Source organism: Fundulus heteroclitus, chromosome 8 (assembly GCF_011125445.2).
Source record: "Fundulus heteroclitus isolate FHET01 chromosome 8, MU-UCD_Fhet_4.1, whole genome shotgun sequence".
Lineage (NCBI taxonomy): Eukaryota > Metazoa > Chordata > Actinopteri > Cyprinodontiformes > Fundulidae > Fundulus > Fundulus heteroclitus.
Genome location: NC_046368.1, coordinates 6,407,874 through 6,414,829, shown reverse-complemented (window position 1 = coordinate 6,414,829; position 6,956 = coordinate 6,407,874).

Below are 6,956 nucleotides of genomic sequence, written 5' to 3'. Positions count from 1 at the left end.
CTAGATGTCAAAGTGATTAATTCCTTGAGAGCTTATAAGGAACTTAATTGATGAGAAATAATTCTTATTTTTCATAAAAATCCAGAATATCTTTACTTCGACAAATCTGTAGAGATAAGAGATAGGCTTTTATAGATCTCACGTTGGAGAAATTCACTTGTCACATCGGCTCAATAGTCAATCAATAGTCAGAAGAAGGTGCATCACTTATATACAGTGTATCTTCATATATACAGTGGATCAAAAAAGAAAATGAGAAAAAAATAAGAATAAAAATATGTACATTCACGGTTATATCTATCTATCTATCTATCTATCTATCTATCTATCTATTGACATATATTCACTTGGTGATAGCAGCTGAAGTCACCTTTTTCAGGATTATTGCACGGGTTATAGCACAGTGTATTAAATAGATTATTGCACATTAGTTGTTACAGTTGTGGTTACAGTTATGGTCCAGTATTAAATACATATATATGTATATACTGTAAATGTTATATATATATATATATATATATATATATATATATATATATATATATATATATATATATATGTGTATATATGTATATATATATGTGTATATATATGTATATATGTGTATATATATATGTGTATATATGTATATATATATGTGTATATATATATATATATATATGTATATAGATATATATATATATATATATATATATATATGTATATATATGTGTATATATATATCTATCTATATATATATATATATATATATATATATATATATATATATATATATATATATATATATGTGTGTGTGTGTGTGTGTGTGTGTGTAGGTTTGATTCACTGCAGGAGGAAAAGATTTATCTTTTATAACTGAGTTTTGATCCAGTTTTGACAGATTGTGAGACTAGTTGAGGCTTTTTTTGTACGTTAAGAACTGCAGCCATCAAATCTGCTGCGGATCCGAAACGATGAGCATTAACGAGTCTTTCCAAACAAACTTCCGATGTATTTGCCGGGAATTGGGCCAGGAGTAAAAGCAGTTTGTCTTGTTTGACCTCACAGAAAGTTCTCTGTATTCAAGCAGCTAAAAGGACGAATAAAAACTGAAACAGTTTTGTTGTTCCTCTATTATCAGTCACACCACGGCGGGACTTCTGCGTTCCTGCTGCGCTTTGTTTCCTTCTCCTTCTGCTCTCCCTGCTGAGCTGCACGCTTTTCTCTTCCGTCGTTGGACCCCTGCTTGGAGCGCACCTGTAGACGATCTCCATCAGTGAGTTAATTAAGCTCAGACTCCGACGCATGCTGCTGCAATTAACCTGTTTACATTCAGTTTATGCTGTGTTGCAGTTTCAGCTTTTATTTTTTAGCACTGCACCAATAGATGCTATCCATGTCATAAGATCCAACTGAGGTGACTTACCAATAATAATGCTTTCAAATCCACGTTGTTCATTTTTGCCATACTGTAGATTCATATAATAGATTTATGTAACTGTTCTTTTTTAAAAACTGGTTGAGTCAATCTGGGCAGATAATAACTCTGTATAAGTTGTTGCTAGGGTGATTTAATGTGCACACAGAGAGAAAAAGAACATTGCATGGTTTCTTCTCGCTTTGGACTGCAGGAAAAGCAGCTATGCAAACTAAATATTTGCAAAATAAAAAAAAATAGAGAGCAGATAAAGTTCTAACATAAGAGAACAACACAGTTTGATCAATATAAACAATTGTAATGAATTATACACAAAAGCAATCCAGGATGTGGTTGCTGTGCTGGATTTAGCCTAATGCTCTCAGGGCTTCATCAGCAGTTTATTTAGAGGCTAAAGCGAATTCCCAACCATATGCATCCTGGAATGGAGCCTCAGGGTCTCGTCCAAGATCTCCATATCTGAACGAACAACACTGACAAGCGGAAATGTCACTCACAGTATAAAATACTGTCTGAGCTGCAGGGATGTAGAGATGGTGGTCTTACACCAGCAATATGGTCTCAATCCGCTCCACAGAGTGTCTGAAATCTTAGCTGCTGGAGAGATTCTCACTCCTTCATAATTTTCCTAGTCAAGAATAAGAATAAAGAAAATTAAAATACTTTTAAAGGATGTCCGTATCTGTAAAATCTTAAATGTAGCTCAAATAATCTTAGAACTACTTTCCCAAAGCTCAAAAGTGAATCTATTCCTCATTTCTGGATCAATGTGTGGCCCTGCGATAGACTGGCGACCTGTCAGGGTGTACCCCGCCTCTCGCCCATTGACAGCTGGAGATAGGCAACAACACCCCTCATGACTCCAACAGGGATATGCATGTAGGAAAATGGATGGATGGATCAATGTGAGCTTCTGTGCTTTCTGTGTCTCTGCTCTGTCTTCTCTAACATAGAAAGTACTCCTGGGTCAGTGTGAGCTTCTGTGCTTTCTTTGTCTCTGCTCTGTCTTCTCTAAGCCCCAGTGGGTGGAGGCAGATGAGCGTTCACACTGAGCCTGGTTCTGGTTCTGCTGGAGGTTCTCCTCCCTGTTAAAGGGGAGTTTTCCTCTCCACTGTCGCTTCATGCATGCTCAGTATGAGGGATTGCTGCAAAGCCATCAACAATGCAGACGACTGTCCACTGTGGCTCTACGCTCTTTCAGGAGGAGTGAATGCTGCTTGGAGAGACTTGATGCAACCTGCTGGGTTTCCTTAGAGAGGAAACTTTCTCACCAACCTGGAGGATCTGATGGAGTCTGACTTTAGAAAGAGCTTTGAGATGATATATGTTGTGAATTGGTGCAACTTAAATAAAATTAATAGCACTATTTGCATTATAGGTTTGATTTTAGGCTTACTCTCCAGCAGTCCCGGGCAGTGCGCCGAAAGCTTCAGACATTTCTCCAGTTCGAGCTTCTTCAGAGCGAACACCGGTGCCAAAGGAAACCACTGCCTCGACTGGGGGCCTTCATTCACAAAGTTAAAGTTTAAAGCTTTATATTAGATGTTTCGCCCTAGCCGTGGCGGGAGCGAGGAGAATACGTTAATAGCTTAAATTAAATTATTTTTATCGGTTTGATTTTGTGCTTACTACCAGCCTAAGGGCTGGAACGGCAGTGGATGGAGCTTCATGCTTTGACCAAGTCCAAGTTCCTTTAAGCGGGTTGAGTCTCTGAGTAGAAAGACGGGCCGGCAGCCATAAGAGGTGGATGGATTTACACTTCAGAGACAAAACTTAACAGCTTTCAGTGTAAAATGAGAGAAAGATCCATCCAGGGATCTGATACAGCACGTCTGGGTATAGAAAGCTAAAATGTCCTTTATTCTTTTTTTTTCCTTCAGTCGTGGTTTGAAAACAATAAAATAATATTTCAGTTTGATCCACTTTTCATAGTGGCTCTTAATATTAATGTTATGGCTCTTCAGATTTTCTGGACTTCCTCTGAGAAAACCTATTTTCTCCTCACCCACGGCCAATCCCTGAAAAGAGAGACGTTCCCTCAAATCTCCTCTGTCAGCGCGGTTTGACCTTAGTCTTCAGCAGAGCCGCAGAAACCCAGGCTGGCCCTGAAAAAAACTAACCTGACTCTAGCCAGATGTATTTCGCTCCGCCTAGCTCCACACATCTATCTGGGACCTCTCCATAGAAATTGCCTTTATTGAAGGCTGGGCCTTATCAGAAATCCTTGCATATGATTGGATAAGCCACTTGTCTGTCATCTTTATCGACGTGCTATTTCAACCACTCACACCGAAGCTAACCCGTGACGCTGTGAGAGCGACGCAGGAAAAAACGAAAATTTCTTTTTTTATGTGTTTACATCCATCTATGGGAGATGTCCCAGATGGATGTGAGTGAAGCTAAGCGGAGCGATATTCATCTGGCTAGAGTCAGGTTAGAAAAAAACTGCTCCCAAAACACTTCAAAGTGAGTGCAGCGCCAACGAGAGGAACTGGGCCTTTTGCCGGTTAGTTTTGCTAAATGAAGCCCAGTGGAAATGTTTCATAGTGTTTTCCTCCTGATTCGTCCCATTTTTAGCCACACTACCATCAATTCTGACCGGCTTCCTTGTTCCTGCTCAAGAACAACGTCCCCACAGCATGATGCTGCCACCTCCATGTTTCACAGTGGTAATAAAGTGTTACTTCGGTTGTCTTCGGTTCTCCACAACCACTATCGAGCTTTTTCCTTCTGTATAATTTTCACCTAAACTAGTGCTCTCTCACAAACTCCCACAGGTGCTGGGTCCCAGGTATTAAATGTTCACTTATATACAGAAAGCCTATACTTTATTTATATATTTTCTTTCACTTTCTTTTTTCAGGTATCACATTACACATGTCAGTTTAAATAATAATACATTTAGCAATGGTATCAAGGTGTTACTCGATTGTATCTGTTGCTTTATGTCTGTTGGTTGAGCTGTTTCTTTTTGCATCCAGTCATTGACTTGCAGAGTTCCCTCCTCTGGGATGAGCGTGGAGCCACAGTGGAAAGTCGCTGGGATTGAGTGATTGACTTTGCAGCAATCCCTCATACTGAGCATGCATGCAGCGACAGTGGAGAGGAAAACTCCCCTTTAACAGGGAGGAGAACCTCCGCCAGGCTCCGTGTGAACCGCCATCTGGCTCAACCGACTGGGGGTTTGAGGAGATGAAGCAGAGACACAAAAAGATCACTGATCCAGGAGTACTTTCTATGTGAGAGAAAACGACAAGCGTAACTAGCGCCTTTAATGGCTTCATCTAGGAGAGAAACAGATCAACTCTCAGTCAGATCCCACGTCTAGATGATGGTAAATCGGGTCATATTAGTGACATCTGCTTGAAAATGAGAAATATTTAACTTTTTGAGCCATTTCATTGTCATTTGAAGGTAGCAGTAAGCACTCTGTACCGTCTCACTTCAGCAGTTGAATAACCTCTACTGCATAAATTTAAAAGTCAATTAACACGTCTTTCTTCCAGCCGGACACGTCACATTAAACCAACTCAAAAAGCGCTGAAACCAACGTCGCCCTGTAGGAGTGAATCAGGACCTTTAGAAAGTGGCAGGGCGCAGGTATCCTGTCATCAAATTGGCCATTAAAGGCACTTTCAGTCAGGCAGGTTACCGAACACCTGTCAGCGCCTTTGTCCACTGAAAACCTGTCAGGCACGCTCGCACCCACAGATTAAATGTTAATTGACTCGGTGTTAACTTTTCTGACGTGGAAAAAGGTTTTGTTTGACGGAGTCACCTGCAGAAACACTCTGGTCAAAGATCACAGGGGTAAAAATGTTTAATTTCCTCTCATTGGTATGAAAAACAAGTATGCAGTAACCTTGTATCAGTGTTTTCATAAAAAAAAAAAAAAAACACTTAATCGACTTAATTTATTATTTGGTGGTTTAGCTGTTTGGAGTTCCGCCGTTTAGTTCAACTATTTAGTAATTTGCATTTTTCCTCCAGGTTTCTGATGTCTTAATGGATAAAGCACCGTCACTATCATACCTGCTCACACAGGAAAAAGATATTTCGGCAGTTTAATCTTTTCCTAAAATTAGAATTTTTATTTTCTGTGTTGGTTTGTGCGTGTGTTGACTAGATCTGTTTCTCTGTTGGCTGAGCCTTTACTACAACCGACCGTCTGTGCTCTCTTTCTTGCTGTAGACTCTGTTATATCCAGCTAAGTGTGCAGATTTGTGTGTCATCACTTCCTACCATTGCAGGATGTTGCCAGCAGTTGCGTCCTCACCGCTTGGGCTCATCATTGTCCAATCAGGACGGGCTCAGGGGAGCGGATCCCCTGAGGCAGATGCCAGATTGTTCCTTCTCACCAAATGGTGATCGGTCTCTTCTCCTCCATATGCTACTCCCTTTTTCCCTGGCTGTCCTCCTTGCATGAAATCAGCATCCAGTCCACATTAATTGCTGGGAATCATAGGAAAACTCGTCTCAGGATCCCTTCCGTTAATCTTACTGCTCCTCCGGTGTAATGAACTAGACAGAAGACCCAAAATTTTCAGCCAGAAACACAGAAGTAGGACTTAAACAGTTTATTCTGAACTCTGGACTTCAGGAGTGCATCCGCCGAGGACCAGGGATAACTGAAGGGAGACGTAGGTTAGTGGCTTGAAGTTCAATAAGGAGATGCATGAAGTCAAAAAGCCACTAACCTTTTCAGCGTCCTTCCTTCAGCAGGGGTCGGCAGTTTTAGCAGAGCAGACTGCTCCTTTAACAGATAGTGACGTGGAGCACAGAAGCAGGCTTGAGGTCCTGGAAGCCTCACTCAGGCTTAATATTCAGGGGACTTGGCAAGAGGCAGAAGTCATGGGGCAGAAACAGGGTCGTTGTCCAAAAGGCAGAGAAATCCGACGAGGGCTGGGCAAAAAGGGAAAATCCGTGAGGCGATGGCGTGGTCAAAAACTTGGTCAGGTACATGAAGTGCTGGATACTGCTGGCTTGTCGGCTTGCAATTATCTGGCCCTGTCTGCCTGCCACAGGCTGACTTATAACTGCTTGTGAGCAGCTGAGAGGCATGCTGCTGATTGCACTGCAGCAGCTGGACTTGATTGCTCACAGGGAGAGCAGAGCAGGCAGACAGGCCAGAATCATAACAGTACCCCCTCCTCAAGGTCCGGCTCCTGACGGACCCCCAGGTTGGTCAGGGTGGAGGCGGCGAAAATCTCTGACGAGAGTCTGGTCAAGGATGAAACGGCCTGGAATCCAAGTTCGTTCCTCTGGTCCGTATCCTTCCCAGTCCACCAGATATTGGATCCCCCGTCCCCGCCTCCTGGATCGGAGGATACGGCGGACTGTGTAGATGGGGTCACCATCCAAAAAACGGGTGGGAGGAGGGGGATTGGAGGTGGGCCCGAAGCGAGGTGGGACATAGGGCTTGACCCGGGACACATGAAATGTTGGCGAAATCCGCATAGACCGGGGTAACTGGAGGCGAACAGCCACTGGGTTCACAACCTTGGAAATGGGGAAAGGGCCAATAAAGCGGGGTGCCAAC